Raw genomic sequence first — 25,642 nt, forward strand, 5'->3', positions numbered from 1 at the left:
AGGACCAGGCACTTAATCAATAGCCATTTGAGTGATAAGCACAGAAAAGAGATTAAATTGGTCAGCTTGTATAATCATTATTAAGACCATATGGGTAATGTATTATTCAGGAAGAAAGATGACCATGGTCAGAATGGTTTTTATGAGGGTCAAGAATACTTAAGCAGTATCTCCTTATAGTTAGTTATTTCATATAGCCTCTTGGCTGGAACATTCACTGTAAGTTATTAGGATAAGGTGGGAATCACAGCCGACCTTTTTTGGCTGTCACTAAGACGTCAGAAATAGGCTATTCTGGCCTCCAGAACTTCCTGTCCAGAACACATGCACATACAAAGTGTCTAAAGATAATACAATAAGGTTTTTTTTTTTCATTCCCCTCTCTATGCTGGCTACTTTTAGGCTGAAATAGTACTGTTGCCACAGAACTTGAGATAAAGGTGCTGAAAGCTGTGGCCAGAACCTAATCTCAAATGGCTTCTGCTTTTTCTGCCACCAGCAGCAATCCCAACTGATCCTTGCCAGGTTTAAGCCTTCCTGAATTTAGTCTTGTTATTACAGCTGTGTAATACTGAATGGAGATGAATGCTCAGGATACACTTCTAGCACCAGCTGTGTGCCTCTTGATGTACTTACTGCTCCCAAATGCACCTGGAGCTGTTTATCACCTTTCTCGTGCTTCCTCCTCCCTTCTGTTGGCTGGCATGATCATGCAATCGCTTCTTAATGCACTACACTTGAGATGCACTGGATTAGCAGAAATGTACTTTTGAAGCTGTTTAAAGTACCTGGGCTCACTTAGGCTGTAGCACGTTAGGGAGTGATCTCACAGGCAGCTCCATGCAGCTAGCATACATAAGAGGTGATGACATTCTCCAGTTGAGACCATGGCAGAGGTAGTATTCTCATCAGGCCACTCAGATGGATGTTTGTTCCATACAGAGAGGATTAAATAGTGCAGATCTATTTAACCAGCTCCCTTCTCTTGCAAGCTCATGCTGATCTCTATAGCTGTTGCTATTTAGAAGAGGGGAAAAAAAAAGAAATAAAAAAGTAAAAAAATAAAAAAGAGCAGAGTACATAATCATTCCAGTAGTTGTAGAAAGAGGCAGGGATCTTGATTTTTTCCTCTGTCATTTATTGACTGTGATGACCCCACTCTTACAGGAACACAAGTGCTATTCCAGCACATACATCAGAGTTCATACATCACAAGAAAAGATGATGTTCCAGAATTTAATCTGCACCCAGGCTGAGTAAATCAGCTTTTTTCAGACCATAGGCTTTATGTCCTGAAATGGGAAAAGGCTGTATGGCAGAGCAGCCAAAGCTCCCTCTCAAGGCTGGGATGTGGCACACTAGATGCTATTCAAGGCTCAGAAAAGCCAAAAAGGAGCTGTCACTTGAATTGCCATTCTTGTGGTTACTCTCTCTCCATGCAGATCATGGCAATAGAATTAATGTGGCTCTAAAGGTAATTTGAAAGCATCAAGAGAGGTGAATTATCACATGAAAATGCAAATCATGCCTTATCTAGGCTGTTCCACAGCTGCTATGATTCATCATAATTTCTTCAACTGTTTTTTTTTTTTTTCTTTTCCAGGTGAGATCTCAATAAAAGAAGAGGGTGAGGGTGGCAGAGCAGAGCCTTATTTGGTGATAGAGATTTATGGTTCCTTTTATCCAAATGCAAAATGCCCTTCAACAGGGAAGTAATATTAAGCATTTAAAATTGCTATCTATCACTCAGCTCTTGTCTGATAGTGACTACAAAATCCTCACACATACGGCACAGGTAGCTCTGCTGTGCCTCTCATGCTGTCTCCTGGTTCAGACACACCAGCATCCTCCCGCACCCACCAGATCTCTGCAGTCATCCCTCCATACCAGATATATGAAGACATTCTGTTTCTCAGGGACATCTCTTGGTTGTGTAAATCAGATGCTTTCAGCTTCACTGGAGTGACATAAACTCACCCTGGCAGAAGACCTACAATGCTATTCTCTTCGTTACTCATATAAGCCCCATCATTAACGGAATTTATGCAGTTCTGGCTTCATGCCATTCCAACAACACGTTTTCCACTTGTCGGGGGTACGTGATCTATGGACCTGCTCATCTTAACGTTGGTTGCTCATGACTGTGGGGTACTGAGGAAGGGAAACAGAGGCCGTTTGCTTACCATGTCTTCCAAAACAAGAACCAGGAGGACATCAGCTGAATATACCAAGTGGCAGATTTAGAACAATTGGATGAAGGTACTTTTTCACGTAGTGAAATTCAGCTATGAAACTCCTTGCCTCAGGATACTGTGACTGCTAAACATTTTCATGGTTTAAAGCTGAACTTGAGAAATGAATGAAATAAATCTATGAGGTGATATTAAACATGTAAATGCCACCTTTGGCTCAGTGAGTACGAAGCTTCTGGCTCCCAGAAGCTAAGAGGATACACAGAGTACCACTACATACCAGCCTTCCTTTTTTTTTCTTCTGTCCTCTATTGGAGGCAGGACAACTCCATGGGTGTCTCCTCTGATCTGGTACAGCCCATGTTCTGTCTACGTTCTTGGATGCTCTGCAGTGCCCTCCCAATCCTGCGTGCCTGCGAATGGGGTACAAGGCTTCTTCATTTACAGATAATATTCTGGGGGGACAATGGGAAAATGCTTGCAGGACCAGCTTCCGCAGCTTGGGATCTGCATAGGGCATGAACTTCTCAGCGTTGTAGGGAATTCATCATTCACATCAGGGTAAACTGATCCCTAAGATATGCCCCTGTATGTGATGGGGAGTATTTTGGTGTCAAGGCAGGAACTACAGCAAGATGGATTTCTCCAAATGAGAAAATGATTGAAACCCTTCCTGTACAAGATCAACTGTAATGGCATGTGCTAGGAACCATCTACTCTTGAAGGGTCAAAGAACATGCCCAGATTTACTCGCAGTCCGCAGGAAATGTGGCTTGTTACACCCCCTGAGCAAAACTGGCCACGTGAATCCACTTCAGACCTCCTCCATCTCAGCTACCCAGACTAGTCCAGGCAGAAGATGAACCTGTGGATCATATGCCATTTTTCTCCAGATTATTTTTCCACAGGCCTCCTCGGAGATTAAGAAAGCGGGCCAGACAGACACTCCCAGTGCTGCCCCTCTGGTCAGACACAGCAGCAACCCAATGGCAAAGATACTTTGAGAAATAACTTCCCTGGCACCATGTCCCCATGAGTCATGTGAACGTGAATGGTTTTCACAGAAGACTGAGCTCTAGATGTTGCCCAGACCAGACAAAGCATTAAGTCCATGCCCTACCTGCACTAGAAATGTGCATGCTGCTCATGCAAGTACGGTACAGAATTTATTTTTAATTGCTCTGTTTCTCCTAATTCAGAGGCAATCTAGTAAGAACCTTTCTGTTTTGGAGGCTGTGCCTTGAGCATTCAGCTTCTAAATCATGCCCTGGACCATTTCCTCTGCTTCCTACACCCTCAGCTTTGGGTGACCAGTGTGGGAAAAAACCTCCACCTTGCGTCTGCCTCAAAACATGAACAAGCCACGCCTTACAGTATTCAGTAATCTGCCTCAAGTGGTGCAAAACTTTTACTTTTCTTACCTTTGTGGTGAAACGAGGGAAAGTGGGATAAAAGAAAAACAGTGAATCTCTCACAGATGTGTGATAAGGCGTCACTTAATATTGCCTGCAAAGCACACTGGGATCAGAACGCACCACACTGCATAAATGTTTTCGATTTTCAGTCAGCTATGATTGGGAATGAGGCTGTAGCAGAAACTAGCCAGAATAGATATAGTAGGTGAGGATAATGCACAGTTAGGTACAGCCCCTCAAAAGCAAGGTCTCCTGCTTTTAAGAAATCAAACAACTGTTCCGTGCAGATTATGCAAAGAAAAAACTGATAATTAAGGCATATCACAGCATTACAGAACCACCCTTTGCATTTGTGTAGGTACGTGTTTGTACAACTTTAATGTCTATTTTGTATCAATACCGATATTAAATACAGACAAACTACATCATATCTTATATACGTGCATAAAACAAGCATGCATATCATTTATAGGTAGTTTATCTCTATTTTGTACTGGCAGTTGACACTACAGATCGTCTATGATATGCGCAAATAAAATGGCCATTAAGCAGCAGTATCTCAGGTCGCAGGGCTGGCGGGCTCGTGCACGGTGCTCCTGCGGTGGCTGTAAGAGCACACCCAGCAAAGAAAAGCTTTGCCATTATCTCTGTCCTGCACTGTGTGCCTATACATATCCAGCACCACTTAGGAGCCACTCCAACAAGTGATCATCTTAACAGGGTCAGCACCTTTCCTCCTCAGGACCCCGTAACAAACTTAACATCAGCTTCTAACTAATTGAATTGGAGCACGATCAAGAGTCTAATTGAAGACTATCTTGTGTCCATTTCAAGATCATATTATTTCCCAATTTGCTTTCTGAGCTTCTGTTCACAGATTTAGGAAAAAGGCAAATAAGAATAAAAAAAAAAAAAAAAGAGAGAGAGAGAGAGAGAAGAAGAAGAAAGAAAGAAAAACAGAGGGGAAAAAGAGGCTTTACTTAACAGTTGCTATTTTGGTATCAAAAGGAGCCTGCATTGTTGATTAGAGCGAGAGATCATTATCCCTCTTAGGAGCCAATGAAGGTCGTTGTGTTAACCTTCAAATCACTCTGTAACTGGAAGCTGCTCTTTTCTCCTGCTGAGCCACACTGGGAGGAAAAAAAAAAACACTCAAAGGAAACAAATCCAACCAGCTCTGTTGGCAGAGGGGAAAAGCAGAGGAGTGGCAGGGTGAAATTAACTTTAGTTGTTACTGTGTATCGTTAATGTTTTGTCAAGGGAGGGAGACAGGACTTGGGAGATGGAAGTAAATTGATTTAAATGTTCTGTCGCATCTGGTGAATACGCTGTCGTGACAGGACAGCAACAGATTGACACCCAGATAACACTGTAGACAGCTCAAACATGGCATGTCAGAAGGCAATAACTCATTAAGCACTAACGTACAGGGTTATATTTGTATACTTTTTCACGCACAAAGAAGGTAGTCAGTTTATGCTCAGCAAACCACCCATGACCACATAATTCAGGCCAGGAAATAAGGAGAGTCTTGCCTACCACACACTGGATAATAATGCTGCTACTTCTGTTTTGTTGTTACTGTTGTTTTGTTCTCGTACGGAAAGTCCCAGGTTCAAGGGTAGAAAGCAATGCAGGCATCTCTCCTGGGTCGTCACGGATCCAGGCTCTCAGGCAGCTGATGAAGGGTTTGATAAAGCCGCCTCTCTCGATACATAGTGCATAAAGTCCTTCCTGCACCCACGGTCCTTTGGCCCACGAACCACGACCCTGCTGATCACACTGTCCCAGAACTCGCTGCGGCGAGTCCCATCATGGGACTGATGTTCTTGCTTACAAACTGCCCAGTCTGACCTAGCAAAGCTGTCCAGGCAGCTGGCCTCAGCAGGAAGGATTGAAATCCCCGGTAAAAGAGGAGAAAGAGCCCATGCCCATGTGCTCTGCAGACAGTCTCTCTGGCTGTAGCTTCCCTCCGCCAGAGAGCTACCCTACTTTCTTTGGCTTCCTGATTTATTTCATGTGAAAGAAATACAGGCCAAATGCTTTCCCTACATCTCAAATATGCATTAAGCCTCCCACACACCCCCTTGTCACCTATTTCCCATGCAGATTCCCCTGGTACACACACTCTGCTACATGCCCATGATCCGCCTTGTCCCATACAGACACTGACTCACCCTCTTTCCATAGCTGTGAGAAAAGACCCATTTCTCTGCACGGTTGAAGCTCTTTTGCAAGGCACCGAACACACCTGTTTGCATCCAGGTTCTTGTTCTGTGGTGCTGGTGCCCTTGCTGTGCTAGACCTCCTCGGACAACTTCTACTGTAAGTCAAGCAACATGATAATTTAGCATTCACCTTTTGTTGCATCTTAAATCCTTATAATCCTTGTCCTTGCCTGTGCATGTTAAATAAAGCTCATGTTGTCTCCTGTTCCTCCCTGCTCCCTGTGCCTGGTGAGGAGCAGGCCCTGAAGTGGCATGTCCCAGGTAGGGCGTACAGAGGCAAATCACTAGGACAGGTGATGTGGAGGAGTCACCTCAGCCTGAAGACAAGGTGAAAAAGTCCTCAGAAAACAAGGAGAGGAGGCTGTCCCTGTCTCCTTCCTCATCTCCCATGGACACGCTGACTAAGAGCCGAAACGTTGCAGTTGCATGAGAGCCTTTTCAGGGGCAAAACTGCTGCAGCTGCCGTTTCAGGAAAAAAGCATTTGGAAGGGTCTGAAACGAGTGGAGCAAATTCCACGATCTTTAAAGCCCTGAGGAAGTTTTGACAAGAAAGGATAGCTTCTCTAGCTGTAGTTTAAGCTTCCCCTTCATGTTGGAGCTCCACAGCACTCAGAGGTTTTTGGAATGGCCCTGAGTTGAAAAGGGTTAGGCGAGGAAAATATTATTAAAAGGTCCAAAGGAAATGAAGTGCTGCGACTTCTTAACCACTGATGCCCGAGGATATCTTGAAGGCAGAACCTTTCCACTGTGTGGGGCACACAGCTCAGATCTCCACTCGTGGTTGCTCTTAGAAGTACAAGGATATGGGTCCTTTTCTAGCCAGGGATTGGTACGGGTGCACATCACTAAGTGCCAGGTCTCGAAGTTTATAGCAGAATGCAGCAAGATGCTCATCCCCAACCAAAGAACGTTTTTAACAAAACAAGAAATGACAAAAGAATTCTATAGAAAATCAAAAATGACTCTACAGAAAGGTTTGGATCTTCCATTAGACTCTGCATGTGGACTATGAGTTCCCTGTGATAGGGATTACCTCATTCAGATTTATGCAGCACAGAGCATCGTGAGGTCCTGCTTTCTAACTCAATTTTTGACTTTCTGAAGCAAAGGAGAATCAGTTCTCCCCGAAGCTGAGATCTAAAAGTCTCAGCTTGGCTTTCACCCTCCTTCTGACACTACCCCACACCCATTCCTCACCCCAGATGCTTTAAGCAGCCATGCTTCTCTCACTGACTCGGGAACACGGGCTTTTCCAATTAACTTGTCAGGAAGAGCAATGTATTATTTTACAGCACTTGAGTCACTTAAAAATCAGCAGGTCTCGGTGACCTGCTTGGCAAGTTAAACTCTAAGTCAGAGTCGAGGAGGTACTTGATGCTGGCTTTGCCACAGCCTGCAATGCTGTAGCGCTAACAGAGAGACCCAGGTTTGGAGGGAGATGCTGCATCTGTAACAGAGTGGCAGAAAAACACACACAGCCAAGCTGCTAAGGCTGCATTTGGGAGCTTTGCTGTATCTTTATAAATCCACACCAATTTTGGCGCCGGTAGAGACCCAGTTTGGGCTGATGAGCCCTAATTCACATTGTCAAGAGCGTGTCAAATACTGAACGGGGCAAAGTGTGGAGGGGAACACACCCCTCTGATAGTTCAGGGAAATCTATCTCTTGACTCAAGCTGCTGAGCAGAAGGGGTGTTCTCCTCTGCAAGCCTGTTACCTTCTGACTATGGCTCAGCATACTGAATTCAGGAGCTGGGCTGGAGGTTTTGGATGCACCCACAATGCTTATCACCTGCACCACTCTCAGTCCAGGTCATGTTGATGAAGGTAAGTCCCCCACTCCACTGCATCAGTATTTTCCCTCCAGCATCATTCCCTCCACAATCCGGGCCTCGGTAGCAGCAATTTGCTAGCCAGAACATCCTGTCTCCGCTAAGTATTTCTAGGCAAAAAGCACTAACCTGGGGTCTGTTCTTTAAAGTATATATGAATGGGAGTTGGAGGGGGGGGAGTAAATGGGTTCCTTTGGGGCTTCTCTTGTGCTCCTGGGGAGATGATGTGGTTTTTTGCCTGTCTTCATTCGCAGAATTACAGCTAAGTGTTATTGATCTGAGACCTAGAGGGAATATTTCTGAGCAGTTCACCCTGGCACTAGTCCATCACTTAGCTGGTATTTATTATTCAAGGCTGGCAAAGGGATTCCTGGCAGCATGCCCTGGTCAGGCAGCAAACTGGTGACAGAGGAGCTGAGTTTGTCAAGGGCAAATGAAGTGGGGAATGAAAGGAAGAAGGGGAAGAAATTGCCAGGTAGATTTTCCCTTCTTAAATAAACTGAGGTGTTTCCCAAAGCCTGTTCTCAAATCGGCCCCTGTGTGCATTAAAAACTCAAAGCAGGATGCACACAGGAAGATGGGCAGATGGTCAGCCTGAGCTGTTTTTTTCCTGAGAGTGAAGGTGAAAGTGCAGGAAAATGGGACAAGAACAAGGTTTCACTCATGGAGAAAGTATGAAGGGTGCACGTCATGACGCAAAGTAGCAGCTGTTTGGACACTTGCGAGGTGGAAAGGGGCTGTTCATTACAGCTGGAAGATGCAAGAGATAGAGTCTCATGATGGTATCTGTCCCGTGTAGCGAACAGTGTATCCTGGGTTATTACCACCACCCCAGTGGTCTTGTCTTGCCTGATGCTTAATAGGAAGATGTGCAGCCATGTGAGTGGATCTATGCCGTTCCTTCTGAAGAAGCCTGTCAAAACCATCCAGGCCTAGGTTAATTTGACCTGACCTGACGCAGCAGCTCCTCGGGGGAGTGACAGCACAGCAAATGCAAAGCTGGTGACTCCATCTGTAGAAATGGCTAGCACGTAACTGAGTCTGAAGAAGAACAGGAAATCTCGGGTCCTGAAGAGGTGTGTGGGGATCGCCAGTTAGTGATCATCAGCGGTGTCTTTATCTAGGGAAAAAAGTAGGGAAAACACAACCTAGACGGCCCAGTTCTGCGACGTTGCTCCTCTCCAGTCTGACAGCCATCCAGGGGCGCAGAGATGATCCAGGACAATATCAGAAGGCCCGTTCCTTGGCATCTTGGGAATCAAGGACATAAATTTTCAAGGACAGGCCAGATAAAAGGGAGTGCGTGCTCCCAATCCACGTCAGTTTAGATTAGGGGCTCTTCTAGGCGAGGACGTTTCCCCCGTATGCATCTGGAGAGCGCTTTGCACCACTTCTAGCTTTGAAATGAAAGACAGCATTAAAAAGCCTGAACAAGGGGGTGGCTGGAGGCTCAGGGGGCAGTTCAGGGGCTCTTCTGAGAGGAAAGAGTTAAGTCTGTGCTGAGCCCACCACCAGATATTGCAGCAGAGTTGTGGAGAAGCACAGACCAATCGAACTCTCCGTGGAGTTGCGGAAGTCTTTAAAATCAGCTTCTGGAGAGACAAGCAGGCTGCTCAGAGCCTTTGAGAAGTTTAGTGCATGGCACCTATTTTTCTTGGGCTAGGCTGTAAACTTGTCTGGGGCTTTCCAGGCAATAATTCTGCAGCTTTGCAAAGCTCTTGTAACCTTTGCAAAGCTCTTGTAACCTTTGTAACTTTTCTTCCCCCATTGATAGAAAGGGGGAAAAAAAAATCCCTCAGGATTGGGCAGATGAAACAGCCCTGTCTGCTAGGATGCAATGAATTCTCTTGTCACTGATCTCTGGGTTCATAGTTGATATAGTGGGCTAACAGACCGGTACATTTGTTTGTTTGTTCCCTAGTTAAAAACGACATTAAGTTCAAGCTGGCTAATAGCAATAATAAAAAATAAATGACAATGTTCCAGCTCTGGCTCTCAGACAAGCCGCCACAAGGCTAGTCTAGCTCTCACTGTTTTTGCAAGAGTTCCCAGGCACCGAGCTTTGATCACTGAGTCTTTTTGTTATGCTTTTATGAAAGTTTCAGTCCGCCCCCAAATATTCATAGCAAGACATGGAGGAAGATATCCTTGCTTGCCTTCTACCTTAGAAATGGTCCTTGATTCTTTCAGCTCAGATCTCTCAGCTCGGAAAATGGGCTTATTACAAATGTTGCTGGGAAATTGCCATGTAAGAGGCTGTCCAAGGCTGCTAATTAAAAAAAAAAAAAAAAAGCACTGTGTCCAATCTTCTAGGCTATTAGTCCCCTAAGGTGGAGGTTACGCCAGCATATGGTCTGGCTGCCCTCCTCTTTGTGGTACAGCAGAGAGCTTTCTGACCTTCTGCAGCAATTGTTCTCCAGATACAAATTGTCGAGAGTAAGGCTGGAAAAGCCAGAGATAAAATTCAAACCGTGATGGATGCCTGTTCCCATGAGCTGCACAAGCATCTTTTTTTTCCATGAATTGCGATACGTTGCCATGTTCTGCACCAGCACTGCTGCCTTTCATGAAGTGATGACCGTGGAAATTAAGTGATCAGTGTAGTTTGATAATTAAGATGGCAGCTAAAATGAGCAGAGCAGGTTTGGGCTGAAAGAAGGTATATTTTAATTATTAGTGTCCAATTAAATATTGAATAAGTTTCATTATTGTAGGGGGATTTCGAATCTCCCAGGGATCCTCAAAAGAATTAATTAGAAAGGTCTGCGCTTGTAGACATGATGTGTACACGCTTCCATCCCTTTCTGTGCTGCTACAGATTCCGGTGCAAAAATGCAGGTATTTTCCATCCTGTGAGCCTGAAATAGGATTCGTTTGTGTTCTTTAAACTATCAGGCAGCAAGCTATCTTCAACAGCATGAAACTTGGCAAAAATTGCAAAACAGGTAGCTGATCCCATGCCGCTGTGATTAGAGTAACCAGTTAATTTAAAGCAAGCATGTGCATGTCTCTGCCACCCTGTAGTCAGAATAGTCATAGTGTGGACACTTCCTCATGTTGGGAAGAACATGTCACAGCAGAGAGGTCTTCCCCGGCTGATTATGCTTCCTATTGCTGAACCTGAAACCTGGAAGCCTGATTCTAATTTAAACTCCCACCATGCCATTCATTAGCTTTTCACCTGCTATGGCTGTATGTGTGGCTCTATCTGTATTAAAAAGGGGAGGTTATGGACCCTAGACCCATCCCATGATTGTCAGCATAGTTTAATTGTTAGCATGCTCCCTGCTTTTTGGCCCATGCCAGGTAGCACACTCCTAGACAGTGAATAGGTATGCAGGAGTAGTAAGATCTGGGGACTATTCCCAGTGAATTATTTTGCTGCAGTTATTGGGGGTAAAAGGACTTAACCCTGTAAATACAAGCCATGCCACACCAGTAGCCAGAGCGCAAGAGGACAGTTGCTTGTCATTGCATCTGCTAATATACATGTAGCCTATGAGCATAAGTACAGTTTTGTCTGCATAATGCAGAGGTGCAAAATTAGCCAAACAGAAGTAAGGGCCACTCAGGACTTAGCATACCAATCCAGAGCCATGACCCGTCAACTGCTAACATGGGGTGCCCTGAACCTCATGTGTCAGAGGGAAGCAAAACAACCCAGCATACAGTCAGGAAAACAGTGCAGTGCTCTCTCCTTTGGTCTGGGAAGGGGATGACTCGACCCCAGCTGGCAATCAATTCACACCTGACATCCATCAGGCTGATGTGAAAGTGATCTACAAATGGAGCGCTTGTCATTAGGAAAAGATACATGGAAGAGATAGGGATGGGGAAATAGTCCATGGGTGGACTATTCCTGAGGCACACCCATCTAGCAAATAGGATTATTGGTAATGATGAGATAATTCACTGAGAACTCATGTCTGATTCGAATGATTGTCCTAGCTGATGCAGAAAGGCTGGGGAAGAGTGGGAGTGGGAGTCCTAATCGGGTCTCAGCCTTCATTCACAGCACACCAAAGTCTCTGCGATGGGAAACTGGGTGGGCTGAGAGTGGCAGAAGTGGTAATTACAGTCTTTTATAGTGAAATTATTTATTTCCTCCTGAAAGAGACCCTAGGTTTTAAAACAATGTTTCGGACAGAAACTGAATTTACCTCCATCAGATAGTTCATCTGTATTTTTAAGCCTTCTGTTGTGCTACAGCCCACCTGTAATGCGTTCATCCTTGCTCAAAATCAATCCCAAGGGAACCCAAACAAAATATAGCCGAGTCCCACAGAAAGTCTATGGCAGAAAACGGGTCTAAATCCAAATCTCTGGCTACTGCAGTAACTACATGACCAGCCAACCTCTCTAGTACGTTGCTTTCAGGACTTCACTTTCACAGAGATGAACCAGGAAGGTCTACCCTGTTCAAACCCCCTTTTGAAAAGTTCTGCTCATAAGTCCACCAGCCTAAATCTAACATCGCTCCTGTTTCTTCAGCAGGTTGTAAAGGAATTATACTGTATGTCCTCTTAAACTCCTACAGCATTGGATAAATTTCTTTGTAACTACACCCATAAATATATTGGCAAGTAAAAGTGTCCTTTGTCCTCAAAGTTTTAGAAAGGAAGCTAATCCTTGCTTTCAGCTAAAAGATAAGAACAATCGGTACTGTGGTGTTCCTACTATAGTTCCCAGCATTTAGGGTTGTGTTCTGTTCTCCTTACATGGATATAAAACCAGAAACGACAAAACAGTTATCTCTGAATTCACACCAGCAGGAACCAGAGCATGTTTTTGGTGACAGCCTTTTCAAATGTTTTGGGGAGCTTTCTGAAGGTAAGATGATAACAATTAGATTAATAACACCGCTAATTATTAATGATAGCTATTACAGTCTGATTTCTCTCTAACAGAAAAATGAAGTGACATATCAAGCCTGCTGCAATGCACCTATCTTATTGCCAGAGCCTGAGTCTGATCTCAGCTCTGTGAGGTCTTGTCAGAGGAATCTACTGCAGTAAAACTGTGATGGTCAGAGGCAGCTGACATGAGACAGACCAGAATCACTGTATAAAGACATGCCACGATTAAGCAGGATCAGTATTTTCTCTGTACTTTGCAGCTAGAGTCATTTCTTGGCCTCCCATCATGCTGTAACACCACGTACAGGCCTAAGACAAAAAGATGGTCCATGTCCCAAAAACCGGATAATATAACAGATACAAAATCATGCAGCTGAGCTCAAATTCCCAGGCCCATCTCTTCCTTCGTATCTTATTCACAGGGAGACCTCTCACAATGACTTTATTTTTCTCCTCAGATACTGTCTTTCAGAAGGAAACAACAAATTGATCCCATTTAAAATTCTTCTTCATCCGTGACCAGCACAATTTAAAGTGCTATCGATTTGAATGGTGGCTTCCCCTGTGGAAAAGATTCAAACCAAAGATTTGGCTTTTTTTGTTGTTGTTTGTGTTGGGTTTCTTCACTGTGGCTTTTTGTTGTTGTTGTTGTGGGTTTTTTTTAACAATATATAGACATTTAGAATAACATCATCTACATCTTCTGGGTGAAGGCCGCTCACCAGTTGTTTATTGTATCCTTCCTGTGAGCAGGAGTCAAGCAGCAGGGGTTCTAGACATGTGCATCCTGGTGGAGCAAAACACCTTGAAAAACCTAGAGGGGCACGTTTTGATCACCAGGTGACTATATATATCATTGCAGCTGTGAAATCGCAGCCAGGAGAGAAGTGCGCTGAATGCATCACAGTGGTACAATGAACAGAGAAGTTGAACAAGTTAACTCATTCTCATGGTAAAGTTTGATGGGTCTGACCTTCACTCTGGTCCTGCAGAGGGGTGCAACAGCACTGACCCTGCAATGTGTGTGATCAGTCAGAATGGACAGGGGATTCAACTCAGAGGCTTTGTAAAATGCTGTGGAAAAAAAGGGTTGTTACTCGTCTTCAGTGCAAAATCTGGGAGCGGTGACTGTAAGGAGGAAAGGCAAATTTACCTATGCGTCAAAGAGAACAATAAAGGGATACTGGCTCATGATCCAGCTCAGATTAGGAGCTAAACTAAGAGAAGGGTTACTCTAACTTGTGCTGTTCTTTCATTTATCTCTTCTGGTCATGACTGGGGCAAGTATCCTGAGGCAAATGAAATGTGAGTTTGAGCCATTCTGGTGTTATTCAGGTGAGAGGGTCATCCCACTTGATAACAGCCACCTCTAGATTAGGGTGGCATTGCCGTTCCATAAGTGAGGGATGGGACTGACTTCACTGGTCAAGACACCTGCATTTAGGTGTCTGCTTGTTATTGTGTGAGCTGCACTCCTGATGGACAAATTCATTTGTCATTTGAGGTGCCTCAAAATGCACCTCTCACCTTGCCTTCAGCTTTTGTTTCCGAAGGGCTCAGGTCACCAGTAGATCCTGTGTCATACCTGCCAATCTCATGGGGATGAGCTAGGTATCCCGAGGAGTCTCAAAAATAACATTAAGTGCTTATGTTTAGGCAAACGGAGCACGTAGTCCGTAGGGGCTCCCCTTGCTGAAGCAGCAGGAGCTGACACCAGTGACCCATGAGATATTTCTGACCTCAAGAATAGGCCTGTTCAGCAATATCACCTGCCCGGCTCCAAGAGTGCAGCTTTTCCCCTGCTATGTAATGCAATACAGGCACCATGCCTGGACATACGCATAACAGAGGCTACCAGCCCCTATAGCTGTTTCTTCCCTGGAAATTTCCCCTTCTCCCCTTTCAGAAGGGGTCAGAAGCTTCATCTTTTTTTGTCACAGAGACTCTCACACGTATCTACGCAAGGGCCTACTCTCTGGCCCTGAAGCCGATTGGAATAACATAGTTCAGATTTCTGTAACTAAATGGTCTTATCTGCCAAGAGAAGGTGGCCACCTCTCTAGGGACAGTCCTTGGCCCATGCTCACCCCAGAGCCAGGCCTGGGCATTGTCTGTGAGAGCACTAGCTAGCACACCCCAAAACTGTGCAAAGACCATGCTTCAGCCTCAGTCCTGGCCTGGTTCATTTTCCTAGTGTAGACATATAAAAGATGCCTCCTCCTCACACTCATCCTTTTCCCTGTTTTCAGAAGCAAATCCAAGATAACTTGGTTTTTTCTGAGGTTCAAGGTCTAATGACAGAGCAAATCCTGCTCAAAACTGTGCAGCAGTCTGCAGTTTGTTGTTTTAGAGGTCTACGGTTAGACTCTCAGACAAACAGTTGAAGAGAAATTAGCTCCTTCATTTTTAATAGACTACCATTTGAACCCTAATGGGAAATAAGACCTGCATGTTTGTGAGAAGGCATATGCAATCCCTCTGTATATGTGTGTCTATTTTCATGCCCTGTCCTAACCTTTAATAACTTCCTAATTGATATGGACTTGTTCCTGCCACATCTGATGCAGAGTTAATGGCATCAGTTTGGTGGCTTCCTGGCCAGTTTGGGGATGACAGGGAGTTAAGTAAAGGGCATAGGTCTACCAGTGCTTTGTGAGGGAAATCCCGTAAAATGATTGTGTCCTTGAGAAGCCACCTGAGAATCCACAAAGCAGTACACAGCCACCACGCAAGGGGAATGGTCTGACTTCCACCCCTGTTTGAGTGGCTCTCTTTCCTGCTAAATGCTGCATAAACCAGCACTGATATTTAACCTTCCAGATAACCTGACTTCTGTTTGCAGTTTTGTGCTGATCATCTTGGCCAGTGGGACAAGCCAGGAGCAGCCGAGTGCCTTCCCAGGCTGGCTTTCCCATGCCACACAGACCAAACACCTCTGCTGGGAGAAATCCCCTGGAAGTCAAGGAGTCCGGTCAGCGTTAGGAATCCAAAATCAGGCCTCTAAAGCCAGTTAGCTTCAATTATAGTGATTGATGCTGTCAGAGGAGAAGGGGAGGGAGCACTCACTAATGGCTTGGGGAGCTGGAACAAATCAGCCCATTGCCAGGATGGGTGGTTTCCCCCCCACCCCCCCACCCCACCATTAACACCAGCTGGAGTAAAGCTAGGAGCCGTTCATTGACTTTTAGCGCCATAATCCTGGCGTCCTTTAGATGTCAATTAACCACCACTAATAGGTGGCTAATTGGGCAAGATGGCCTTTCAAATGAGGTGTAAGGTGGAGACCTTGCTGTGGCCATTAAGGGTCTTCCTGCATTTTGCATAAGAGCAGGGAGAGTGGAGGGGAGTTTGCTCTAGACCTCTTCCAGTCTCCTTCATTACATTACACCCCAAGTCTGGGTTGGATTACATTTTATTGAGGATACACTTTTGTTCCAGCTTTTATCTTGTTCTTTCTCTGTCTGGGGGAGTATGGAGTTGTTTTATTACAATTACATGAAAAGGGCATGAAGTATCTCACAAAATCACATTATGGTGTTTAACGCAAGTGCTGTCATTTGACGTAGGATAGAGTGGGAAATACAGACGACAACGCCTTCTGTGAACTGCAGAGTTGGTGAAACCAGCTTTTGCACAGCACAGCATCTCCTGTCTGAGATCTAACCAAGTCCAGGTGTCCAACCCCCTGAGGTTAGCCTGTGGTTGCATCTACACTGTCAGTTGACTCAGTCCCTGTTTCATTCCTCGTTTTCACGTCATCCACATTGCATATATGGTATTTTCCTCCAGCTTCTTTCTTAGGGAAGATTTATATTATCCCTCCCTTTCCCTGGCTCTGGGATCAAATAATACTTTTCTTTAGTGCTTCTCTAGGCAGGCAGCAGCAATATGTACCGCACTGAGTTTCAGTCCAATGCTAACCAAGCATGCGCACCCATTAATGCCAGCACTCCAGTGCCAGAGACATCCTTATTGCTTCAGGTATTCTAAATGGAAAAAATACAAATGAAATGACAGCTTCCTATGTCTACATTAGCAAGTAATGTGGGGCAAGAGGAGTGGGTCTGGAATGCAAAGGGTGTCCCCAAGAGCAGAGGTGTGCTACCAGTTTCCACCTCTCCCAAACCACCCACGCTTCCATGTAGCTCCCTCCACACCCTACTTGTGAGGGAATTAACAGATTCAGCATCAGCAATTATGCTGGTAATAAGAGTTTCATAAGAGATGACAGAAATACTTGCTGTGAACAACGTCAACAATATTTTCTGCATGTTCCCAAAAAGCCTCTGAAACTTGACTGACCGAATTAATTGTTGTAACTGGAGCTTCCAAGACTCTGCTCTGTGCCCAAGTAGAGCATAGACTTCCCTTTTGCTACCCTTATAAACTAGGATGAACAAAACTTTCCTACCTAGAAGCAGATGAATTTCAAAGGCAGGGTCTAAGTGTTTGGGAATCCCTGGCAGAAGGATAGACACCTTAACATTACATAGTTAGATTTCTATCATTGTGAGATGCAGCTCTGATACTCTGATACCATCCTTAGAAAGGGGCGGCTTATAGTATCATCCAGCTGCATCAAGAACACAGATGTGCTCGTAAAACCTCCAGATATTTCATCTACCACGATACGGCTTGGGAACCCACCACTGCGACATGTAATATTTTTCCCAGTGTAAGATGATAACTACAAAGAAAGGCTACAGCCATGGTCAAGGTTTATGACTGCCTGGCATCTGACTCTGCTCACCTAACAATTATGGCAATCTGGAGTCTTGCATCTTCTGCTTAAGCGCCTCCTTATGCTTTGATACCAGACTAGAGGCAGAGAACAACACAGATCAGGACAAATGACACCAATATTCAAGTGCTTGACTGATAAGAAAAATCACGCAGGATGTTACCACATCAAAAAGTATCTACATGTCTAAGAAGCACTTTGCCAGTATGGGGTGGGGTGGGGGGGGAAGGGGTGTGTGTATTGCACTGCGAAAGGGGAATGGAGAAAATTAAAACTGCTTGCTGAGTGTAGCTTATCGTCTTAGTAATTTCTATCCTTCAGTTACCCAAAACTTCACATATGCAGGCTGCAAGTTTAAGCTGGTCCCAGCAGTCTCAAATGCACAGGAATTTCTGATAACTTCTGCTTTGAGGTAGTGCAGAGGGCTCATTTTGTCATGTTCAAAGGTAGAGGATGAAATAGTAGGAGCCCAGAGACCAGTATTTTCATCTAGTCCTTGACAGGGCCTTGTTGGGGTGCCTTAAGCAAAGCATGTGATCGCATAGTGCCTCAGTTTCCTTTCTGCAGAAAAGAAATGAGAAATGAGGTTTGCATTTGCAGTAATACGGTGATGCGTTGGCAGAGAAACACGAGTAACACATTCCCTTCTCTTATGACTTTCAGCTCAGCAGCCTAAATACACAAAAGTGCAGCTCCAGATGTCATAGCATCATTCCCTGCCTCCTTACCTGAGAGACCGCTTTCAGGATCACCAGGATCCAATCTGCAGTTTATACCCACAAGCACTGTCTGAACCAAGGAACCACTGTCTGCAGACTCTTCTGTTTGTGTTTAGTCTCTTTATGTAGTTTTTGACATGACCGCTACAGAAAGACCAGATAGAGAAAAGTGCATTGGAAAAAGAAGGTAGACACCATAAGCAAAGCGCAGCCTCCACTGCAGCTGATGGAAGACCAGCCTGACACAGTTGGACTGCAAAGCTGAAATTATGAGTGCTAGTCCCTAGTGCCCCAACAGGCAGGATTCTACAGAAGGAAAATGAAATTAGTATGTTGTTGAAACCCTATTGAAATCAGTATGATCGTGTCTCCCTCTAGAGACTGGCTCTACCACCTCCAGCAGTTAGGATTTGTGTTCCTCTAGTGACCTCACTAGTTCAAAGAGCAGAGATCGGGCTTGCAATCAGCAGGCGGAAGGTCATGTCCCTGCAAACACTCTCCTGCAAACCGCACTCCTCCTTTCCTTTGTGCTACACCAGTAATAGACACCACTGGAAGCATATTACAAGTGTAGAAATAGCATATGCATCCCACTGATAGACAGAAGACTAGCAATTTGGAGCTTCTCAGAGGAAGAAGGAGCAATCACTGTCAGGAGAGAAAGCGGGACACTGAATCGCATAGTTAGTTCCACGTAGGCTAGCCTTGCTAGACTGGTTTCACCATGGAACAGAGAAATGTATATCTGTATTTAAAATTAAAATGAATCTGGGATTTGATCTTGCTAGCAGGTTTGCGTTTCCCTATTTTTATCACTGTCTGAACACTGTGGGAAGCTACCCACATCTGGGGCAAGCACAGAGCCACAGCAGGTGAGGTATAAAAAGGGGACAAGCTATAAGGGCAAAGGTTCATTGAGGGGAAACTGAGGTACAAGAGAATGCCAAGGTCAAGTCTGCAAAGTATTGTGGGATTTAATGCTAACTGACTGCCCTGAAACACCCAGAGGGAGTTAGTATATGACACTGGACCTACTAGAAATCCATGCTCTTCCGGAGGGGCATCTGGGATACTCTAGGATATCTCAAAGAGATGGCTATGTGTAAGCAATATAATTGCATGCTTTCCATCCACTGGTTTGTAAGGGAATGGGTAAGAGCAGTCAGATTGCCCAGGGGTAGAAGGTGATTTGGATTGTCCTTCCTGCCTTGAATGGAAATGCTATGATATATCTGATGCCTACATCCATACATAGAGTGCAACTCATCTCACCTACCTTTAGACACGTAAAGCCATGTCCAGTCTCAGAGAGCATCCCCTGTATCCAGTAGAGAGACAGGATCCAGTCTCACTCCATTGACTGGTTTAAATAGTCCATCTTTCAGATGGTTCCTACTAGGTTATAGGAATCCCAGAATGCCTTAGACTGACAGCGTATCACCAGTGTGCTCACTACTCATGGACACTGAATCAAAGCTGAAGGGGATATATTAACAGAGGTTGTCACAGGGTGGTTTCCCATCAGTGAACACCAGATCACAGGAGCCAAAACTTCATCTGACAAGAGAGGGCTTCTAATGAAAAGGATCTTAAATAGGTTTCTCAGGTCCTTGGTGGGTGAGAAGAGACACAAGAGGTGAGTTTTAACTCATAGATTAAGACATTTACATTAAGTCTTGATGAACACAGATGCTAGTGGGTGATTCATTTGCCAAAACGTGTTTCTGGTGCCATCTGAAATATTATAAGACATTTGAAATAGAGCTGGCAGGTATGTCAAGGCCTTGGACAGATCTGTGTCCTTCTAGAGCAGCATTCGGAGACCAGTTGAAGGCCTGAGGGAAGCACCAAGTTGCTGAACACTTATGTTCAGTCAACTGAGCTGGGTCTAAACTGTCTGAATCTGGAGTTGAATCCATCCAGGACGTCACGATAGCTGATCTCACTGTGGTCGTGACAGGTCTGAGTTCAAAGCTGGGGCCTGGTGGTGAATCTCCTCCTCCTCCAAGGTGCTGACTTGCTCTTTCCCCTGAGTGAGTACTTGGTTGTTTGCACAGAAGAAGGCTTCTCCACCAGACAGGAGGAGATGATAACTGGAGGTAGGAGGCTTGCTCTGATGCTGTGAGGGAACCACATTCAAGCCCTTCCTAGTTCAGGATAGCCTTGACTGCAGCTCTCCCACATCCCAGATGAGTTCTCTGATGTGCAGGGTAGAAAGCATTTCCTTTCTACTGCACAACTCTCTAGGGAGCATTTCAAAGGCTTTGCTTTCATCCTGATACAAACGAAAATAGATTTTAATGTTTGAATTATTTTCTTTTCTTGCACAGCAGAATTCTTGATCCCTGTACTGCTTGATATTCAAGATCTTTCCCAGGACCTATGTTTGCAAGAAAAGGATTAATCTGTCTTGGGTTAGGAGAGCTAAAGGAGGAGAACAAGCTATGTCAGAGCACTGGAAAACTGAGAAGAAAACTGGAAGACATCCTCACTTTCCAAAGTGGTAAGATCCCAGCTGGGGAAAACATGACCCAGGGAGAGGATCCTTCTGGGATCCCCTGAGCTGAACTCAGTCCCTCATTTAATCAGCGGGCATGCCTTGCTTCGATGTCCCCAGCAGCAGAATAACACTGACCTCCTCCTGTCCTGTCCAATGCACCTCTATAAATGAGCACAGGGACGATAAACCAGGCCCTTTGCCTACTGCTTTCCTCTCTCTGCTGAGGCTAGTAGTGCTGGATACATGAACTTGTAGCTAGAGGAAATCTCTGCCATTGACTCCATGAAAGATCTTAGGTCAGTTGTTTCCCCTTCCCAGACCTCATCTGAACTGCCTGAAAAGTACCCTTGCTGTTCAGGGCTGGCCACACTGCTCTGCACTTTGAGATAAGAGACACTTCCAGCATTCAAAGTCACATTCCCAGCACGATCCAGAGAGCGAGAGAGACAGTGAGTGCAGCATAGGTCAGAAAGGGCATGCTACCTTGCACCTTGGAGACCTCTTAAGCATCACTACCAGAAGAATGGGGCCAGCCACAGCTGTAGAAGAAATCAAAGAGGGAGGTTTTATGAGGAGGCGTTCCTCCTTTAAACACTGCTAAAGTTTCTCCCAAACTAAGGTTTAAAATAATAATAATAATGAAGAAAGAAAGGGCTGAGGTGAAAGAACCTCAGCAAAAAGGAGAAGAAAAAAGATGTAAAGAAACAGACACAGTGGCATTAGCCAACTATTGCTATCTGAGCCGGTGTTAGTGCTTTGTGGTGCTTGGAATATCTGCCTCACACACACTACACACCAACACGCACATGTATAAACACACATCCCTATAAGCAGTGATAGTGTTTTGTAATTAAAGGTGCCCCTCAGCAAATCTGTGCTCGACAGAATAAGACTATAATCTTTACAAATCCCTTTGCTTCCTTGAAAAGATGCAGCTAAGTCAAAGGCAGAGGCACAGGAAAAAATAATAGCACCAAAGGCACTCAGGATGCAATAAAACAGAGGATTAGATCTACATTACTTTCATTACATTATATTGTATTTTTATTATTAGGTCCACAGTTATCATTTAATCTTATAGCTGCTGTGTCTGATAGAGTGGAACAAAAACAAATGGAATTCATCCCCCCCGCAACACACCAAGGAATTGGAGATTAAGGAAAGATTAACATCACGTGTAAATGAATGAAAAATGTAAATTGCAAAAAAAAGGGAAAGAAAAGGAGGTGTGCTGAGGCTGGCGAGCACGGGGAAAACCACCCCAGTGTGAGGTTAAGTCTCCTTTATCTCTGCCTGCTGTCTTTTGGCAGGAAGGGAGGACCACACTGGTGACCTCGTTCTTGCCTTCCCATGAGAATTTGGGAAGATGCTCTGAGATGATTGTAAGAATATTGCTAGCTCTGAGGCTGCTGTGATGGACACAGCCTGCTGCTCAGAGCAGCTTCCCAGAGCATGCCAAGTGGGAGTCAAAGCATTGTCAGGGAAGACGATGGAAACAGTGGGGGTGTAGGAAACTACGGGTCACCCCTCTTCTCCCTAGTTCAACATACAACGGGATGAGTTATCCTCCTTCTCAGCTTGGGAGGCTTAAATCTATCTTTGTGTCCTCTCCTTGAGCCTATCTCGGTGCTGGAAAGACACAGCAGTCAACGAGACCTCTGTTGCAAGAACCGCTGGTCCTTTATCCTGCTCTGCAAGCACGTGATGCAGGAAACCCAGCACCCACAGACTGGCCAAAATTCATGCCCTTGCAGGATTAATTTTTGGAGAAGAGAAATGGTTGACAGGAGCCAGGTATTTCTTGGCTGCAACCCTATTTACTGCGAGCATTCACAAAGGATTTACAAACCTAAAGGGGGATTTATAGGGAATTTAGGCACCTAACTCTAAAATAGCGATCCTGAAAATCCCCAGTCAGCCATCACCTAATCCCAGAGGTTCCTGAGCTATACTGCTACCCGTTTATTTACCCTTAAAGCTCTGCCTATGGGCATATACAGAAAATCTTTGGTCATGGCAAAGCTGAGCAACTCCTGTCCAGCAATCCCTATCATCCTTAAGTTCCGCACTTTGAATTTCCCTCGGTCCGCCAGCAGTCTTGAGGGACCCTGAGACAATCGGCATTCACAGAGACACATTATGTGCAGGACTGGCTGCTGCTTTCTTTCAAAAAAAAAGCAGCTGCTGCTTCTCTCCATTTATGCAGTAGCTCAGGGCATTCTCCTGGGCTGCAGGAGACCAAATCATCGTTTCTTCTGCACCTGAGGTCAATCACATTCTTGTGTCCTGGCACAAAGAGAGGAGGTGTAAGTCAAGACGATTTACTGGCCTGGAGGCTTTTCTGCATTAGCTTCCACAGGAGTGAGAGGTAGCCTTGTCCATCTCCCTGGGTACCCTCAAGTCAGAGGTTTAAGGTACTGTTTCAGGACATGACAGAAGTGGATGCAAATTTCTTCATGCACGGGTAGAACATGAAGCCTTGTGTTGCGCATCACAAGGAAAATTATCTGGGCGCAAAAGAAGAGAGAGAGGAGTCCTTCTGAAGCCTGACAAAAACACGTTTGCCATCACTAGCAGAAGGCCACAGGCTTTGTGCTGACCCAGCACCACAGGGCCTCAGGCTGCTCTGGGCTGGCTGTGGCCAGAGCTGGCTGTGACTGTGATCATCAGGGTCTGGTGGCCAAGGGCCTCTTGCCTGCCCGACCGGCCTCAGCGCCACGAGCACCTGCAGGGCTACGGGCTGCCCCTGGCCGCTCCCTGCCTGGCAAACAACAGCCCTTGTGTGACCCGGGCTGGGTGCTGGGCAACTCTCCCGCTGGAGCTGGGGGCCGGGCAGAACGGAGCTGGTGGTGGGGAGAGGAGGGGTGGAAACAGCCCCAGGGGGACCCACCAGTGGGGAGGAGGAAACTCCATGGCCAACATCACACTCCTTCCAGGTGGGGATGTTTCATCATTCCCTTCCCCTGCATTCTGCTAAGGGAGATGGACGCTATCAGCCCGGGGACACAGGGACACTGGCAGCATGAGCATCGCTCCAGAGAAAAGGTGCGATAATGAGAATATCCTGTTATTAATGAGGCTTTTCTGTACAAATTAGATAATTTGTATGATTAAAGTGTTAACATTTTAATAAGGTTAGCAATAAATTGTAATTCCTAACTCCATATACATGGTTTGTTCCCTTTGGCCCGTCACAAGAATATTATTGTAACAGTTGCTTCAGCTGAAGCTGTGACCTCTGCCCAAATATTTCACAGTCAGGAGAGAGATCTGTAGTAACCAAGGGTATCTCAGTCACAGATGGATGTGGGTTTTAGGCCGACTCTGACCTCACCCTCAGATGCCTTCACAGTCTTAGGGAAAAACAGAAAAATAGATGCTGTTTATCTAACCCTAAGTTTGCTAAAATAGATCTGATTCATTGCTCCCCGCAAGTATATCTTTCTCTCCTTGGGCTATAGAAGGGTCAAGAGTGACAGGCTCAGATGCGGACCTATCACACAAACATTTGCATTTAAGTGATTCTGCTGGCTTCTGGATTCCACTACCAATAAGATCTTGCAAGGGTCAGCACATCTGGCCCTGGAGTCCCTTTGGCACACAATCATGAATACAGCGTGGGCAGACACATCAGAAGCTTTCCTCTCTAAGAAGATTCCCCGTCGTGCACTAGCCACATGTTTGATGGCTGATCCTCACCTCCCCAGGCGAGGATCCCCTTTGCTTCATCTGCTGTCTGCTAGTTTTACCCTGATCTCCCCTGTTTGTGCCACACAGGTCTCTGAAGACAGGACTTCTCTAATCTTCCATCCGCTGTTCCAAATTTAATACAAACCAACTATCCAAGACAAAACCAATAGAGAAGGACACTTCCAGATTCATGCCACTTTAAGATTAGGAGAGTAAATTACCATACGTTTCTCCAGTAACTGCAGAAGGAGCTGAGGCAACTCGATATTTAATTTCTACATGGCTAAATTAAGGTGACTGGCTGTGTTTTGTATCTGGGCCTCAGTCCGCGCAGCTTACCTGCTGACGAGGCCATTGCTTTGGGTAGGGCACCCTACTGCTTCCAGCTATTGCACTATGAAAAGGTTTAATTGCTCTTCTTACTTCGTTTGAAATTAGGGTGATGATCATTCTGTGTACGTGCCTACAAATGTCTGTGTCTGACAGACCTGCTTGGTGTCAGCAACTGACTCTTTGCAGTGACAGCGGTGTAGTTGACTCCAGCTGTTCATGCCTGGAAGCACAACCAGATTGAGTTTTTTAATTTTTATTGAGGTTTCTCTGTATGCTGTTTCTCCATGGCCACGGAATCACCCTCCACCCTTCTCACCTAAAATTGCCTTTCAGCACAGTGATATCTAGGCTTCCCAGAGCAATACCCTCACTGCATGCTCCCGCTTTCTCTCTAATTAATGCATCTGAAGTACGTCTGGAGTCACCTTGACAGCAAGATCCTGATTTATCTTGAAATGAAACCTTTTCTTTTCCCCTTCCATTAGTTGTATAATGCTTTATATTACTCACACATACGTGGCAACTCTCCTGTGTGTGGCATTGTAATCAGCAAGGATCAGGGCAAGGAAAAGAAATTTGGAAAGAAACAGTGAGTTAACTCTACTCTGCTCCTGTGCCTGAATTATCCCTTGCCGGCGGATGGCAGGATTATCACAGGGAAGGGGGAGAATGTCTGGAGATCCTAAAACTTACTTTGATTGAACGTTCATACCAGGAACAGAGTCAGTTCCTTCATTGTAATCTATCATTTTCCTATTAAAAAAGAACAAAAACACCACCAACAACAAAACTGCAACCCTCAGACATCCAATGAGGAAGCCAAAGACAATTTCACCCCATTTATATATCAGCCACACTTCATAAATAGGGGAGAGCTTTAGGTGACCGGACATGGAACAGCCCACAACATCAGTCACATCTCCTATGTTGTGCTGTGACTATTTATTATCTGTCTTCCGGTAGGGCCCAAGGTTGTCTGGAGGAGCAGAGGCCCATTGGGTGTGTTGAAGCACACCTAGACATTGAGGTCTATTCATTAACATGGCAAATATTGCCATCTAATTTATAATGTAACTAGGGAACTAAAAAGCATGGGAACTAAAAGCATGAGGGAAGGACAACATTCAGTCAGGCAA

Source organism: Struthio camelus, chromosome 1 (genome assembly GCF_040807025.1).
Source record: "Struthio camelus isolate bStrCam1 chromosome 1, bStrCam1.hap1, whole genome shotgun sequence".
Lineage (NCBI taxonomy): Eukaryota > Metazoa > Chordata > Aves > Struthioniformes > Struthionidae > Struthio > Struthio camelus.